This window comes from Pelobates fuscus, chromosome 10, assembly GCF_036172605.1.
Source record: "Pelobates fuscus isolate aPelFus1 chromosome 10, aPelFus1.pri, whole genome shotgun sequence".
NCBI classification, from domain to species: Eukaryota; Metazoa; Chordata; class Amphibia; order Anura; family Pelobatidae; genus Pelobates; species Pelobates fuscus.
The window spans coordinates 60,497,505-60,517,075 of record NC_086326.1 but is presented as its reverse complement, the minus strand read 5'-3'; positions in this window follow the sequence as shown (position 1 = coordinate 60,517,075).

The following is a 19,571-nucleotide window of genomic DNA, read 5'->3' as shown; positions in this document are numbered from 1 at the left end:
TGTGGTTTAATATAAGAACAGTGACTGAGTCACACCACACAAAAACAAAAGTTTTAGACTTTAGAAAAACAGACTTTTCCAAAATTAGAATATGTGTAAAGGAGTCATTATCAGACTGGAGCAATTTAAATGGAGTCCAAAAGAAATGGGATTATTTAAAAGTTGCACTACTGAAGGCAACAGAAAATTGCATTAGGCTTGTCAGTAAAAGCAAAAAATTCAAGAAACCACTGTGGAACTCCACAGATGTAGCCAAAAATAGTAAAAAACAAAAAGTTAGCATTTAGTAATTATAAAAAAAACCCAGAGTGAGGAAGACAGAATGACCTATAAGATTAGGCAGAAAGAGGCTAAGCAAGTTATAAGAGCTTCCAAATCACACACAGAAGAGAAAATAGCACAGTCAGTAAAAAAGGGGGACAAAACCTTTTTTAGATACATAAATGAGAAAAGAAAAGTAAAACAAGGATTAGTTAGATTAAAAACAAAAGAAGGAAGGTAGGTAGATGAGCATAAAGGTCTAGCTGACTGCCTCAATGAATATTTTTGTTCGGTATTTACAGATGAAAATGAAGGAAAGGGACTTCAGTTAAGAAAAAGGATAAATGAGTCATTTATTACACGTGAGTTTACAGAGGAAGAGGTTCTATTTCAACTGTCAAAAGTAAAGACAAATAAGTCAATGGGACCTGATGGAATACACCCAAAGCTATTAAAAGAGCTTAGTGGTGTACTAGCAAAACCATTAACAGATTTATTTAACCAATCATTGATAACAGGAGTAGTCCCAGAAGATTGGAAGTTAGCGAATGTTGTGCCCATTCACAAGAAAGGTAATAGGGAGGAGTCGGGCAACTATAGGCCAGTAAGCCTAACTTCAGTAGTGGGGAAAGTGATGGAAACCATGTTAAAGGATAGGATTGTTGAACATCTAAAAACACATGGATTTCAAGATCAGAGACAACATGGGTTTACTTCAGGGAGATCATGCCAAACTAATCTTATTGATTTTTTTGATTGGGTAACTAAAATTATAGATCAGGGTGGTGCAGTAGACATTGCTTACCTCGATTTCTGTAAGGCTTTTGACACTGTTGCACATAGAAGGCTTATCAACAAACTACAATCTTTGAGTTTGGATTCCAATATTGTTGAATGGGTAAGGCAGTGGCTGAGTGACAGGCAACAGAGGGTTGTAGTCAATGGAGTATATGCGAAGCTTGGGCTTGTCACCAGTGGGGTACCTCAGGGATCTGTACTTGGACCCATTCTCTTTAATATTTTTATTAGTGATATTGCAGAAGGTCTTGATGGTAAGGTGTGTCTTTTTGCGGATGATACTAAGATATGTAACAGGGTTGATGTTCCAGGAGGGATAAGCCAAATGGAAAATTATTTTCGGTAAACTAGAAAAATGGTCAGAGTTGTGGCAACTGACATTTAATGTGGATAAGTGCAAGATAATGCATCTTGGACGTAAAAAACCCAAGGGCAGAGTACAGAATATTTGATAGAGTCCTAACCTCAACATCTGAGGAAAGGGATTTAGGGGTGATTATTTCTGATGACTTAAAGGTAGGCAGACAATGTAATAGAGCAGCAGGAAATGCTAGCAGAATGCTTGGTTGTATAGGGAGAGGTATTAGCAGTAGAAAGAGGGAAGTGCTCATGCCATTGTACAGAACACTGGTGAGACCTCACTTGGAGTACTGTACACAGTACTGGAGACCCTATCTTCAGAAGGATATTGATACCTTAGAGATAGTTCAAAGAAGGGCTACTAAACTGGTTCATGGATTGCAGGATAAAACTTACCAGGAAAGGTTAAAGGATCTTAACATGTATAGCATGGAGGAAAGACGAGACAGGGGGGATATGATAGAAACATTTAAATACATAAAGGGAATCAACACAGTAAAGGAGGAGACTATATTTAAAAGAAGAAAAACTACCACAACAAGAGGACATAGTCTTAAATTAGAGGGACAAAGCTTTAAAAATAATATCAGGAAGTATTACTTTACTGAGAGGGTAGTGGATGCATGGAATAGCCTTCCAGCTGAAGTGGTAGAGGTTAACACAGTAAAGGAGTTTAAGCATGCGTGGGATAGGCATAAGGCTATCCTAACTATAAGATAAGGCCAGGGACTAATGAAAGTATTTAGAAAACTGGGCAGACTAGATGGGCCGAATGGTTCTTATCTGCCGTCACATTCTATAACATTTTTTCCCCCAAACAATTTTAATCTATGTTCTCCCTTTCTTTGTTTCCTAATCATAATGACTTTATTGATAATTTGGAAATGCAGCTTGGAAACATCAAAAGTTATGCACTTTGGATTAATAAATAAGCTTGTAGCTGATAAGTGTATTGAGTTTCTTTATGAATATGTTGAAAAACAAGTCTTTAGTCTTTGTATGAAAATTGAGGAATTGGCTTTTATAAAATAAATTGCTTATAAATAACTTATTAGTGCTCGAGTATTTTACTCACTGGTATGAGTGGTTCTGAGTAGGCAATCAAGTTTAAAAAAATGCAACTCAGCCATGATATTTTCCCAACTCTATTATTTTAACTTACCGGTACATTTTGCAACTTGGCTAAAAAACTCTTCACAGACAATGGAGAAACTGAGATCATGTTATACATTATATTATTTTTTTTCTTTTGTATTTCCACATGCTTTGTATAGTAAAGTACTGAATGTATTGTAATTGCATTGCTCAACAATAATAAATATTTAATAGAATACAAGCTCAATGTTTCTTTCCTGAATGCACTGAAATTCTACTTTAATACTGAAATAGACATAAATAGATAACTTAATTATAATTGGTTTAAAATAGAACTGCAAGCAGCATAAAGTCAATTTACAGCTAAAATAAATAAAACAAGGCTGTTTTGTTCCCTACCATATTTTTCTAATCACATATCTACACGCTACATAAGAAAATAATACAATTATACTATTGTATAGGCTTTCTAGAAGATATTAAGTTAATTTTCAATTTTGGTAATGAAACTGTATACAATCAGCATAGACTAACTGTACAAAAGAAAGATGCAAAAATATAAGCTGAAGTAGAATATTTTTTATTTTTGGTAAAGGAAATACACATTAATAACATGTAGATGTATGGATAACACAGAAAAATGTAAGTAAAAAATAGCACAACTTTGTATAAGAAATGTATTATAATGAGCAAGGAAATCTTGTATACTATTGAACAAAAAAATTAAATTAATAGTATGACTGTATGAATATTTCTCATGCACACCATAGAAGGATGGTATTTTATTTATAATATTTATTTAAATCAATTGGTCAATGTATAAAATACTATAAAATATAAATAAATAAAAATGTTAATTTTAATATCAATCATATTTTATATGAAACATTTAAACAAAAATATATATTAATAAAAAAAATAAAAGCACAAAAGAGTGATTAAATTGAATAAGCTCTCACAAGACATTTCAGTACTTAAAAAGGTACTTTAGCGGATACAAAAAATGTTACACTGGAACAGAAACTTAGCTTAGGTTTTAGTAATGTGGAAAATACTTCTGGACAGAAATGGAGCCATGAGTTCACACTATTATACAAAATGGAGACTCTTCTTCATTTTGTTACAGTATGAAATGTACTCCCATTCATGAAATTGTCCATTTTTGTTCTTCTGTAAACTGAGGATGCAACTTTGTTGCAAGAAGTAGGGAAATCTACAGTGTGCTAATTATAATGGTAACTAATGGAGTATTTTACATATTACATTTATTAATCACTCTGAAAAGTTTACTCTTGCAATAATCAGTTTCCAAGAATAAACAATAGCAATACATCATCACAATACATGAAGTACAAATTAAAAGAAAAATGAGCAGAGTAGATTTGCAGAAGACAGAGTTTTCCATGTCAAAGGCTGAACATTGAGATCTCAATATAGAGAATTGGAAAAAGCATTGCGAAAAAAGGGGGGACGGGCGTTGTGTGGGATAGGAGACATAGAGGAATTCCCAGGCATCACATTGTATGTTTGACATATTTAAGCACATAATATAATGCATGGAATTATTTACTAGAAAAAACATTAATGGAATTATTGACCAAATGGAGTTTTGATATTTTGGTTAACCACAAAAAATGACAAGAATATAGAGTCCAAGTGGTTCAAAACAAAAGTCTATTTTGACTGTCTTGTCTAGGATATATACATTCTTATGGATCTAATTTCTTCGACCCCTGTGGCAGATGGTATTTTAAAAAGGTTTATAATTACTACAGTAAATGCGCTAGAAAGCATTAGACAAGTGTTTGCATTCATTATCAGCTATTTGTTAGATTACAGGAAAAGGGCTGTAAATTAGATTCTTTATTGTTAAAGTGTTACTCCAACCACCATGGCCACTTCTGCTTATAGAAGTGGTCACAGTGATATGAGTCTGTATATGCAGTGTTACAGCTTGAAATGCTTCACATACTGAGATATTTTGTGCCAGGAACTCATTACAGATGATTTATATCTGATATCAATTCTGTGCAAAAAAATTACATCTGTCATTAGTGAGCAATGGGTTCTGGCAACAGATGTGATGAGTGTCTCCCTTGCATTCCCCACCTCCCTCTGCTTTAAACAATTACATTTTTAAAACCTCTCTCCCCACCCTCCACTCATGCACTCTGAGCCAGTAAAATAGTCCACTCAAATGCTTTTCAATGAGAAGCATTCATTTGAGTAGACCACAAATGTGCAGTGGTGATGTCGACAGGGGCTAGGGATTTGTATGGGCAAAAAATTTGGTTAGATTCGGCACTACCGAAATTTGGCTCTTCTGCACTTCTGAACTTCCGAAATTCGGCACATCAGCAATTTGGCACTTCAGGAATTCTACCTCTAACCTTAACCCTACCCTTAACTCTAACCCTAACCCTAACCCTAGCCACACCCCTAACCCTACCTGTAGCCCTAACCCTAATCCTACCCCTAGGGTTAAGGGTAGGGTTAGGGTTAGGGTTAGATTCTTGTCATCATTCACTTAGTTTTCCCTCCCTCTCCTGTTTTGCCGCTTGAAGAAATCTGAAGCACTTTGAAGCAATTCTGGACTGTGGCAATTCGGTTCGGCACTTCCGAAATTCGGCACTTCGGCAATTTGGTTCGGCACTTCCGAAATTCAGCACTTCGGCAATTCTGGACTTCGGCAATATGGTTCGGTTCGGCACTTCCGAAATTCGCCACTTAGGCACTTCAGAAATTCGGCAATTTGGCAATTCGGACATTTGGAAGTATCCGAATGTCCGAATTGCTGAAATTCGGCCAAATTTAAATTTGGATCAAAACGAATTGCACATGTCTAACAAAGGCATGGAATGCTTTACAAGGAGCTTTGACCGGTGCTGGATTACAGTTATATTTGCACATTATTTGCAGATTTAAAAGGGAGGTGATCTAGTGAATAATGTCAAGTAGACCATTGTAAAAAAATCCCTCTGCCTTTTTTATCTCTTTTATCTGTCTTAGACATTCATGTATACTTTCCCAAGACCTTCTGGCTGCATGCCTCTTGGTTTCTCTGCTCAAGCAGTACTTGGGCCGTTTTGATATGCAAATCAACAATTAGATGTCAGGAGACAGGCTTTCTGCCATTAGTCAAAAACATTAAGAATCCAGAGATGAATAATTGTGCCTCCCCTAACAAGTATTCAGAATGCAGATGTTATATTCCCACAAAACACGTTCAAACATGACCTGTGTATCTTAAGCATTTTGGGGGAATTGGGGAATGTCTCCGACTTATTAGAAGGTATTTTATCACTGTCCCTGAGAAATAGAGATATATTTATCTATGTTACTTATATGTAATATTTTTTGTGTATTTGTAATGCTTTTGCAAGAGAAAACATTGCAGAGTTTATATTCATAGCAGAGTTTATATTCATAGGAGAGCTTTTTCTCTAAGAGGGTTGGGGGACAGACCCTTTAAATAAAGACCGTAACCCTGGGGAGCTCAACTTGACAAAGCCCGTAATAAGCAAAAGGTGAGAAAGCTGGTGCTTTGTGGAGCTGACAGGAGAAGTCTTCTACTTGTCATCTAGCTAGGACTGTATTCATAATTTTGGATACATTGCTGGAAGTCAGCCTATATGACACCGAAAGGAGCAGTAGCTTGATTACTCACACCCCCTAAACTGCTATATTTAGGAATAAGTCTCACAATTACCTTTGTAAGTGTTTTTCACTTCAGTTTTGTGTGTGACAATAAATCAGTAGTATTACATTATGCAGTTTGTTTCTTTCTTCTTCTGAAGGTAATATTGTGTTGCAATATTTATTAGACAAAGTGACCAACTACACATTTAGATATAGATTTTTCTCTTATATTATTTGAACTGCAGATGCAAGAATTTTTATCATTATTGAGAGATATCTATTATTTTCATGTTGAATTCTCATGTTCCTTTTTATACTCTTGGATTCATTTAAAATTTTGTGTGAGGGGTAATTAATTATCATTATTCTGTTATTAATTGAAAGATTTTTCCTAATTAGAAACTACAAAAAGAGTTTCTATGTTTTAATATATTTTTTCCAGAAATGTGCGCATGAATTGGAATATGCATTATATTTTTAGCACATACATTTATTGTGTCTACAATAATGTATTTTTTTATATAAATTTGTCTTTAAATTGTCTTTAAATTAGCCAAATTGTCTTTCAATTAGCCAAATGTAATATGGGAGGTATCATGAAATTGGGATATTTACAGTCACTACTACCCTCCACCCTGTACATCCTTTTCAGCAGTTTTGGAAACTTGGGATAATTACAGCAGGTATAAATCTGATTACATGCAAATGACTAGTGCACTAACTTGGAGTTAAAATCTAATTTTGTAGTACATTGCCATTTTCCTTGACAGAGCTGCCAAGGACAGAAAATGCAATTATTTAGCTAGAAAAAGTAAGTAACTAAAATTTCCTGGTAAGTGTCTCCTTATTATTTTCATCTGTTTGTTTGTGTATTTAACTTATTTACTATATATTTTTATGTTTGCACTGTAACCATTTTTCATCATAATAAATTATTTATTTTGTTTGATATCTAATTTGTTGGGGTAAAGCATTTTGATTTACCTTAACATATTAAATTTAAAACAAAAGCCCCATTTATAAATTGTCTTGGTGATGATGGATTTTGAGACTAGAGATGGGTATTGACTTAAACAAAAAAAAATATTATGGGTTTAATCACTCAACTCCACACTTTTCAATCCTTTCACCCATTGAACTAAGTTACGTGCTCACTTGAAGTAGTGGTGTCCGTGACACACAGTACCACATCACCAGTGAAAAGAGTGAATGCAATATTAACTGTGATTAAGTTAGTAATATATTTTGGTTTGCCACCTTACTATATGGACACAGTCTAATTAAGCTCCAGACCATCCAGGGCCAAATCCCATCGTCAACTGGGCAAATTATATATGGTAGAGAACCAAAGGAAGCCCCACTCATCAAAGAGTCAACCGACCAGGACACCGGTTGTAAAATTGGGCTCCCTTACTAAACACGTTCAAGATAATGCTGCTGACACCCACATCAACTTTGACAACACTATATGGCCCCAGCTCTGACTCATGAGAGGTGTCTACCTCCCATCTTGACAGGGTCTGGGCTTGATGAGCTCACAGGACAGTGACCTCCAGGGCATTCCTAAAAACCTCCCTTCAATAAGCACAAAAATGAAGTTTGTTTGCAGATGATGTCATGGTAGCACTCACACTACCTCTAAATTATCTGCCTAATCTCCAATCTCTACTGCCTTTCATTTGGAAAATGTTCTTACACAAGGTAAATATTGCAAAATCAAAAGATCTCCAGGAATCAATAGTTCACAAGTTACGCCAAACCTTTCCATTTGACTTATTTAGTATATCTAGGCATAAAATACATATCTTCAATAGTCTCAATTAACATAGGAGCAAAGTGCTGACAACTGAGGGGATATATGCTCCAATGGAACAAGACTGAAATATCTTGGCTGGGTAGAGTGACCATAGTGAAGATGAATGTTCTTCCCAAACTGCTATATTTACTTTTCACCATCATCCAACCTCATGCCTCCAAAACATACAGACCAGTATTGACATATTTATAGCAGAAAAACATTGCAAATGGATAGACAAGTGAACTCTTTACCACACTTAAGGTGCCTGTAGCAAGTGTGTTAAAAATGATAAGCTTAGAGTCATGTCTACAAATGCTCGCAGTTTAGGGAATAAGATCCATGAACTTGTGGCAATAATGGCAACTGAGTGTAGATTTAGTAGTTACTGAGACATGGTATAAGAGAAAAATGACTGGGACATAGCAATACCAGGGTACTCTTTATATAGAAAAGACAGGGAAGGCAAGAAAGGGGGAGGGGTGGTCCTGCATGTGAAGGATGGCATAAAATCTAGCCTAATAAAGGTTAGTGAGGCAAGCATAGAGTCCCTTTGGGTTACGTTAGAATTTAGTAATCACACAGTAACTCGTGTAGGTGTGATTTATAGGCCCCCAGGACAAATTGAAGAGTTAGATAATCTACTAGTTGAAGAAATAGCTACAATGACAATGAAGGGGGAAGTTATCATCATGGGTGACTTTAATCTTCCTGATGTGAATTGGAAAACAAAAATAGCTACTTGTGCCAGGAGCACACATATTCTAAACTCCCTACTGGGATTGTCTCTAAAACAAGTAGTTGAGGAGCCAACTCGTAAAGAGGCCATACTAGATTAAGTGTTAACAAATGGAGATTTGGTATCGGATATTACTGTAGGTGAAAGTTTAGGATCCAGTGATCATCAGTCAGTGTGGTTTAATATAAGAACAGTGACTGAGTCACACCACTCAAAAACAAAAGTTTTAGACTTTAGAAAAACAGACTTTTCTAAAATTAGAATATGTGTAGAGGAGTCATTATCAGACTGGAGCAATTTAAATGGAGTCCAAGAGAAATTGGATTATCTAAATGTTGCACTATGGAAGTCAACAGAAAATTGCATTAGGCTTGTCAGTAAAAGCAAAAAATTCAAGAAACCACTGTGATACTCCGCAGATGTGGCCAAAATAGTAAAAAACTAAAAGTTAGCATTTAGTAATTATAAAAAAAACCAGAGTGAGGAAGACAGAATTACCTATTAGATTAGGCAGAAAGAGGCTAAGCAAGTTATAAGAGCTTCCAAATCACACACAGAAGAGAAAATAGCACAGTCAGTAAAAAAGGGGGACAAAACTTTTTTTAGATACATAAATGAGAAAAGAAAAGTAAAACAAGGATTAGTTAGATTAAAAACAAAAGAAGGAAGGTATGTAGATGAGGATAAAGGTCTAGCTGACTGCCTCAATGAATATTTTTGTTCGGTATTTACAGATGAAAATGAAGGAAAGGGACCTCAGTTAAGAAAAAGGATAAATTAGTCATTTATTACACGTGAGTTTATAGAGGAAGAGGTTCTATTTCAACTGTCAAAAGTAAAGACAAATGGGGGCGTGGCCGGCTGCCGAGCGATCAAGACGCAAGTGTGTGGAGCTCCGTATCAGCGGACAAAAAAGTAAGCACTCACCCGACATCCAGCTCCCAAAAACGGCCACACACACGCCTCCCGACTAGAGACACAAATGGGGCGCAAAAATAAGAAAAACCGCCAGCCAGAGACACCCAAATTAGCCGATATCCGGCTATCATTTACAAGGCCTAATCCACAGGCAGCCGCCAAGATGGCGGCCGCAGTTAGCAGTGCAGAGGAAGACTCCCAGGACGATAGGGAAAGCCTTACCTCACACACAGCAGAGTCTGAGCCCCCATGTCCTGACACAGAATCAGAGGCAGAATCATCCCCTGTCACGAAAAGAGACATCAGGGATCTCTTACAAGAAATGAGAGAAGTATGGAGGGCAGATATTTTAAGCACACAGAAAGAGGTGGGGGACATCCAACAAAGGCTCACAGCAATAGAAACTAGAGAAAATGCAAGAGACCACCAGATGCAGAACTCCCAAGACACAATGCAGACCCTCTCCTCACAAGTCCAGAAACTAACCCGGACGGTCACCACTATGGAAGCTTGACACAGGAGGCGGAACATACGCCTCAGAGGGATTCCAGAAAACGTGGAAGGAGAGGCATTAATACCCTATATACATCGCCTATTGTCTTCAATGGGCCTTAAAGGAGGCGCTGACCCCGCCGCAATACTTTCAGCGTTTCGAATCCGGAAAGCGGCAACGGCACCGGAAAACGCGACTAGAGACACTATAGTGGTCACAAAGGACATGGCAACCCGCGCCGCTATCATGTCCCGCTCAAGAGACCTGGGCACTGTACAAATGGAAGGCAGCACGGTGGCCCTATATGGGGATCTACCATTCGCAGCACTTGTGGAACGGAGGCAACTTGCACCAGCTGCTAAACAACTGCGAGGAGCAGGAGTCAGATACCGATGGGGAGCAGACGGGTCCCTGGAGGTACCACGGGGAAACCAGACGCTCATCCTGACTTCTAGGGACGACCAAAAGGAGTTTCTACACCAACTGCACCTTCCGGAGCCCGGGGGGCCAGAATCCAAAGAAGATGACACCGCAGCGCAGAGTACGCCCAAAAGCAATCTGGGTCCGAAGAAAAACATGTATATAGCGAAAATGCCCAAGAGACACTCACAAGCCTCACCGCTAAGTGGCGGCACACACACCCTCGGATCCCACATAGCTGACCAGCTGTGGCGCAAGTAGCGCGAGAACAGTCACCACCTGAAACCTCACCTGGGCGTCACCTACTCTTCAAATATACCTATTACAGCCCCAACAGACGACTTGTTAATGTAACCGGACATTAAATGTAGATATAGTCATGTTGATACCTGTTACACTACAGCATAGTGAACTCTGAGACATCACTATAATACTGTGCTACCTAATTCTTATTATTGTTATAATCTTTTGTTACCTAATGCTTGGTATTACTCTCATATTATGACAAAGTTATATTCTGAATATCCAATTCTAATAAAAAACATAAAAAAAAAAAAAAAAAAAGTAAAGACAAATAAGTCAATGAGACCTGATGGAATACACCCAAAGCTATTAAAAGAGCTTAGTGGTGTACTAGCAAAACCATTAACAGATTTATTTAACCAATCATTGTTAACAGGAGTAGTCCCAGAAGATTGGAAGTTGGCAAATGTTGTGCCCATTCACAAGAAATGTAATAGGGAGGAGTCGGGCAACTATAGGCCAGTAAGCCTTACTTCAGTAGTTGGGAAAGTGATGGAAACCATGTTAAAGGATAGGATTGTTGAACATCTAAAAACACATGGATTTCAAGATCAGAGACAACATGGGTTTAATTTAGGGAGATCATGCCAAACTAATCGTATTGATTTTTTTTGATTGGGTAACTAACATTATAGATCAGGGTGGTGCAGTAGACATTGCTTACCTAGATTTCAGTAAGGCTTTTGACACTGTTGCACATAGAAGGCTTATCAATAAACTGCAATCTTTGAGTTTGGATTCCAATATTGTTGAATGGGTAAGGCAGTGGCTGAGTGACAGGCAACAGAGGGTTGTAGTCAATGGAGTATATTTGAAGCTTGGGCTTGTCACCAGTGGGGTACCTCGGGGATCTGTACTTGGACCCATTCTCTTTAATATTTTTATTAGTGATATTGCAGAAGGCCTTGATGGTAAGGTGTGTCTTTTTGCGGATGATACTACGATATGTAACAGGGTTGATGTTCCAGGAGGGATAAGCCAAATGGCAAATGATTTCGGTAAACTAGAAAAATGGTCAGAGTTGTGGCAACTGACATTTAATGTGGATAAGTGCAAGATAATGCATCTTGGACGTAAAAACCCAAGGGCAGAGTACAGAATATTTGATAGAGTCCTAACCTCAACATCTGAGGAAAGGGATTTAGGGGTGATTATTTCTGATGACTTAAAGGTAGGCAGACAATGTACTAGAGCAGCAGGAAATGCTAGCAGAAAGCTTGGTTGTATAGGGAGAGGTATTAGCAGTAGAAAGAGGGAAGTGCTCGTGCCATTGTACAGAACACTGGTGAGACCTCACTTGGAGTACTGTACACAGTACTGGAGACCATATCTTCAGAAGGATATTGATACCCTAGAGAGAGTTCAAAGAAGGGCTACTAAACTAGTTCATGGATTGCAGGATAAATCTTACCAGGAAAGGTTAAAGGATCTTAACATGTATAGCTTGGAGGAAAGACGAGACAGGGGGGATATGATAGAAACATTTAAATACATAAAGGGAATCAACACAGTAAAAGAGGAGACTATTTTTAAAAGAAGAAAAACTACCACAACAAGAGGACATAGTCTTAAATTAGAGGGACAACGTTTTAAAAATAATATCAGGAAGTATTACTTTACTGAGAGGGTAGTGGATGCATGGAATAGCCTTCCAGCTGAAGTGGTAGAGGTTAACACAGTAAAGGAGTTTAAGCATGCGTGGGATAGGCATAAGGCTATCCTAACTATAAGATAAGGCCAGGGACTAATGAAAGTATTTAGAAAACTGGGCAGACTAGATGGGCCGAATGGTTCTTATTATCCCGAATATAAGGTCAGCTACCGAATACTCCTAAGCACCAAATATGAAAACACACGAATATCCCCCCAAGTACGAGGCAAGGCTCTGTATTGAGTGTTAAGCAGGAATCTCAGCAGTCTGTGTGGGAGGTCATTCCACAATTGTGGCGCTCTGTAGGAGAAGGAGGATTGGGCCGCTTTCTTTTTGTATAACGGTAGACTAAATAAAGTGCTGGTACTGGATCGGAGGTTATAGGAGCTGGAAACATCTGAGGAGAGCAGTCTGCTCAGGTAGGATGGGAGCTTCCCAGAAAAGCTCTTAAACACAAGGCTGGAAAGATGAAGGGTGCGTCTGGATTCCAGTGACAGCCAGTTTCATTATTTTAGCATGTTACAATGGTGGGTCCTCTAATTACATTGTACCACAAATCGGCAGAACGAGTTATACAATGTATTGAGTTTAATAATGTGGGATTGCGGTGCAGGTGCATATACTACATCCCCATAATCAATAATCAATGGCATCAGCATTTGCGGTACAATCTTTACCTTTCCTGTAGGGCTTAGGCAGGATTTGTTTTTGTACAGGGCACCTAGTTTTGGATAAAGTTTAGATGCAAGTTTTTCTATCTGGAGGCCAAAAGATAGATTCGTGTCTAACCACATACCCAAGTATTTGAAAGAGTGGACTGCGGTCAGTGTGCTATTTGAATTTTTTTAATGGATAGGTGGGAATTGTGTAATTTGTGTCATTTAGGTACTGTTCCAAAGATCATTGTGACAGTTTTATCAGTGTTTGGGAAGAGTTTGTTTTTTTGCGATCCACTTTTCTACCTCTGTAAACTTGTCTTGGAGAACAACCTCAAGCTGTGGTAGATCGGATTTGCTTGCATAGATTACTGTGTTGTCTGTGTACATGTGTACATTTGAGGATTTGCAGATCATTTATAAATAATGTAAATAGTAGGGGGCCGAGAATGGAACCTTGGGGAACACCACACGTAACTGGGAGAGGAAGGGAGTCACTGTCAGAAATGGACACATACTGTGAGTTATCCGATATATATGATCGAAAAAAGGTTAGCGGACAATCACCAATACCTGAGTATTTGAGTTTGTGCAGTAGAATGTCGTGGTCTACTGTGTCAAAGGACTTTGCAGAATCAAGGAAATAGCTCCAGTTAGATCTCCTTGTTCCATGCCAATTTGGATGTCATTGCAAACTTTTAAGAGGGCAATTGTAGTGGAGTGATTCAGGGGTCAGATAGTTTGAATGTTGGTAATACTCAGAAGATTTTTGACAATACAGGGAGCAATAATATTGAGCGATAGTTAGAAACCAAAGTAGTGTCACCACTTTATGGATAGGCACTACTCTTGCAGTCTTCCAAAGCTTGGGTGTGTATCCAGACACCAAGGATTTGTTAATTATGGTTGTGACATGTTTTGCAATTGCCGGCGTCCTGAGCTTCAACAGCATTGCTGGGATTTGATCAGGTCCAGACTGTTTTTTCATTTTTAGATCATTAAGGTGTTTATTACGTATATACAACATTGCTACACAGGAGAGTAATTACAAGAGATTAACTAGATGACATCTACCCTTCTAAATAGGTTCTTCCATGTTGGCAGTGTCTACCACCCAGGGGAACCCTGTCTCTTATTAGGTGGACCTGCCCCATAATTGGGCAGTTGTGGAAACAAATGTTATCATTTATTAAATTGATTACACATATTTCTGTGCCATTTACCCTGAATGACAACCCAAATGAGAGGAAAATGGAGCTGAGTGTTGAGAGGAGGATGGAGATGGAGCTGAGAGGGAGATGGTGCTATTGTCCTGTGGAGAGAGATAGAAAGGGAGGAAAGGGGAAGATTAAGATATGAGCAAGTGATGGATGGGTGAGGAAGGGTGGAGGGGTTAGGGTGCAGTGTTATATGCCGGCACCTGCTGGCTAGAAACTGTGCCACATGCAGAAGGTAAACAGGAAGGAGCCCCCACAGCTAGACACCATTTGTTTTACTATGGGTTTCATTGGGGGCCTCATGCTTAAGTTTCATCTCAAACCCTTGCAAAGTCTAGAGCCACCTCTGCATTGGTATGACAAGTAGACTCTGTACATGCAAGTCCTCAGTAATTCCAGTATTTCTCTTGTCACAGATCACAAGAGTCAAAACCTGCTGGTTACCATCACTGCTCTGATAATTTAATTATGAACTGCAATGCGCTGCACCTATATGCCAACAAAAACAAAAGGAAAAGTGTTCTCTAAATTATACTCCCATAGCATACCAATTACAAGCCACCTCCAATATGACCTACATGCTGGGTTAGGTACTGTGAAAATGGAGCAACATGTGTGCTACTCCTTGAATGAAACACAAATTTGCATCATCTGACTGTTTCCTTTTAATCAAGACATTTACAGAGCTGTGTTCAAAGACCTTGATTCGACAAATGCCATTAATATAAACATTTACTTGCTTAAGACCTTGCTGAAATCAATCAAATGTCATGGCTATCTCATTCTGTATAATTCTTCATTCTCACGGGTTCTTGACACAGCTTTGTGTTTGTTTTTAAAGGTACAATTTGAGTGTAGAACAAGATATAACTGACATTTATTCAGATCACTAATGTATATGTATACACTGCTTAATATATATTACCCTTTTAATAAATGGAATAATAAATTACCTTTAAAACAAAATGGGCATTAATGTTAAATCACACGTAAATGTTCTGCAGAGAAGATAAGCCAAATAAGCTGATAGTAGAATTTAAGAAAATAAATGGTGTGCCTGTGAGAGAGGAAAGTAAGCTTTGGTATTTAAAAACAAGTTGTTGCTAGAGTGGAGAGAATGAGGTTTAAACATAAGAAAATGGACTGGAGTAGATAAATTAAGAAAGCTGCTAGTTATAAAATATGAATAAAAAAGGGCTTGGAAAAAAATAATAAAATATTCAGAGTACAACTTCATACAAGCACTGCATATTAGATGGTTTAAACCCAAACCATAAAAGCTATAGAAAATAATTTGTGTGTGAGGCATTATTATTGATGGTGATGGCATTAAAATATTTTTCTTGTTTATATAGCTTTTTTAAATTAAAACCAATTAGAAATATTTGGGGGGATTTGTCTAAGAGCAACACATATAGTATAGCAGGTGTTGAATAATGATACAAAAAAATGAACATCTTCCAGCAATCTTTATCCCCTTAAGGACCAAACTTCTGGAATAAAAGGGAATCATGACATGTCACACATGTCATGTGTCCTTAAGGGGTTAAACATTTTTTGTTACGTATACCACTATTTACAAAATGACAGTATCCGCCACTTGATTAAGTGACAAATGTGACAAATGATAATAGCTGTCAAATTGTTAATTGTAGTTTATGCAATAAAGAAGATTTTAAAGATTTCTGTTATGTCCTCTATTTCTGGTATTAATTCGCAAACTAAATTCTAGGTGGCAAAACTGATATAGTTGATTAGGAGAATTGTTCCAGAGCTGCTATTTTAAGTGCACGTTTGCCATCCAGGTTTTAAATCACTATAATTCAGAGTTTAATGAATGAAAGCAATATTTACAGATGCTTTTCTCTCCAATTATCTTAAATCTCATAAAATCATATTTCTAAAACTATTTATATACAATCAAGCATAATCAAATGTTAGTACATTTCACCTTTTCACTTACATGTCTACTATACTCATATTTTCAAGTAGTTCACCGTATTAGTTACCATACATGGGATAATTAAATCCTGATTTGTTACCTATTTAGGGCAGATCTCTAGTTTTCAAAAAAAAGTGTGTGTGTGTGTGTGTATATATATATATATATAATACAACATACAAAATCCAGTACACTCACTCATTCACTAACAGCGATTTCAAGCCTGACTAAATGAAATAGTTTTATATAAAACATCTCACCTAGGCAAAAAATTATGGGGGTTTAGTCACATTATATGATCATACATTGCATATGCCTGCCACAACATTAATGTACCCCATTAGAGATGTCGCGAACATAAAATTTTCCGTTCGCTGACGGCGAAAGCGAATTTCCGCAAATGTTCGCGAACGGGCGAACCGGGCGAACCGCCATAGACTTCAATAGGCAGGTGAATTTTAAAACCCACAGGGACTCTTTCTGTCCACAATAGTTATGAAAAAGTTGTTTCAAGGGGACTAACACCTGGACTGTAGCATGCCGGAGGGGGATCCATGGCAAAACTCCCATGGAAAATTACATAGTTAATGCAGAGTCTGGTTCTAATCCATAAAGGGCATAAATCACCTAACATTCCTAAATTGTTTGGAATAACGTGCTTTAAAACATCAGGTATGATGTTGTATCGATCAGGTAGTGTAAGGGTTACGCCTGCTTCACAGTGACAGACCAAACTCCCCGTTTAACGCACCGCAAACAACCGCAAACAGTCCATTTGCACAACCGCAAACTCCCCATTTGTACAAGGTTGAATACCAAGCTAGCCATGTCCCGTTCCTTGTCCTCACTGATGTCATTGAAGGTATCTTCCTCCACCCAGCCACGTACAACACCAAGGGTCCCCGAAAGGTGACAACAAGCCCCCTGGGACGCCTGCTGTGTTTGGTCTTCCACCTCCTCAAAGCCACCTTCCTCCTCTGACTCCTCTTCTTCAGACTTCTCTCTCTGCATTGCCTCTCTCTGCATTATTATAAGTTGTGTTAAGTAGTACTATTCCTTTCAGTTTAATCCCTGTTATGTCCCCTATCAGGGGACGTGTATATGGCATAATTTTAGGAACCGGGAGATGGAAAAAGATGCTTGGTTGGTCCTCCTACTTCGAATTTGGGGCACTGTGCGTGCAATCTAATGTTCCACCAGATAGGAGTGGTGTGTTAAGTAGTACTATTTGTGGCGAAACCGACCTCGCCACGTGTCCTTGGAGGGGGCTGATTGCCCGCCTCTTGCCTTTGGACTATGGACCAGACTTTATGGGAATGTGATACCCCAGATAGCCATACCATGGAGCCTATTCATATAATGAAAGACTATGGAAAAGACTTTAGCTCCATGGCAATTGTACTGTGTGAGTAGGATCTGCGCGCTATTCGGTAGTTTTGTGCGTGCAGATCCCAGCTATCTGGGGATAGGTGAAATGTCTGTGTGTTATGTGTAAATGTGACTTTATGTATTTTAAAGTGTTTTATGTCGTTTTGCAACCATGTGGTTAATGGAGTCTGCCTTTAGTCCTGGGTAATTGGATTACTTCTCCAATTAACTCCAGGGCAGAAGGGAGGAAACCAGGGTGCATTGTGGGGATGTTTTTCTGCCAGCCAGAAAGGAACAAAAGATACTTTTAGTAACTTTTGAACCCCTGGTCGGATTCATGCCATTTTTTAATATGTTGTTCCCCTGAATGGATTGATTGTGGATATGTATTTTTATGTGAATGTGATGTATGGTTTTAAAGTTATGAAAGTTGTGTAAAAGTATATTTTACACTGTATGCATAATGGGATTATGTGTCACACTAAGGGGAGGGGATGTGTGGGAGGTAACATCTATGTCATTGGTTCTTTTATGCCTCCCCCTGGGTGTGGCCTGTATGTGTGAGTTGGAAATAAAAGCCAGGCTGGATGAGCCAGTCCAGAGTTCCTGTTTTACCCTCAAAGTGATGTGTCGTCTCATTATTGGGGGAAGGATTTATTGCATGCTGTTCCACTTGACTGCTAGGAGTACAAGCCTATTCGTATGGTTCCTATTCAATGGTCTACAGCATTCATATGCTTGGGAGAATTTAAAGGTTTCTCGGATTCGGTGATTGTGGTGTCTGCCAGAGTGCTTGGAGTCCTCAGGAAGCACTAGGAGCATCCATTAACGGAGGTACCAAGTCGGGGTGCCAGGCGATCCGTTACATTGGAGGCAAGCGGTGGGATGGCGTCCTAGTGTGAGGTAAAGCAGCTCAGAGACACTGGTTGGATTTACAAATTGAGGGCAACGCTAGCAGTCGTGCAGCGCCCCTGGGAGAAGACAAGTATGGAAGGTTCTGGCTCTGGAGATGATTGGCTGGCCGAGGTGAGGCAGCGAGTGGCCGAGTATGGGGATGATATACCCATGGAGACACGCCGGGTGATCTGGAACCAGGTCATGGCCGAGCGAAACACAAGGCTGGACCGAGAATTCCGGTTGGCAAAAGAGAGGAAGTATGCTCAGCAGCAGGAGCGTTACAGCAGCCGAGTAGAGGCTGCATCCGAGGAGGTTAGCCGTCTTTCCCTGAGGCGGCGGGAGGAACCCGAAGTGGGGGTCCTCATAGACTGGTCCTGTGAGGAACCACAACAGGCAGGTAGAGATGGGACCAAGGTCTCTCCACCGGGCCCACCGGGATGCTGGGCAGCCGGCCCAGATCCCCAGCAGCAGCCAGAGTTGCCAGGTGGGGAAGCAGGTGGCCCTTACTCACAAATGTTGAGGGGCCTCACGGATTGGTCCTGGGAAGACCCACAGATGGCAGGTGGAGATGGGATCGAGGTCTCTCTACCGGCCCTACAGGGATGCTGGGCAGTCGGCCCAGATCCCCAGCGGCAGGTTACAGTTCAGAGAGAGGAGCTTGTTACACCCTCTCTCCAGCGGCAGCCTAACCCACCAAGGGGAGACCGTAAGCCCCACACCAGCGCAGATGGGACCGTGGTCTCTGCGCCCAAGTTACAGGGAGCTGAAGGAGCCGTCCTCCCTCCCCAGCGGCAGTGTGATTTGTTGGGAATTGGGAGCCCGGTCTCCATTCCCCAGCGGCAGAGTATCCAGCAGGGAATAGAGAGCCCAGCCCCCTTTCCCCCACAGCAGGACTCTGTGCTGGGAGGAGAGACAGTCGGTCTCCCTCCGCAGAGACGGGAAGTATGCATGGGAGAGGAGATTGTTACCACCTCTCCCCAGCGGCGGATCATTAATGTACAGGGAATAGAGAGCCCAGT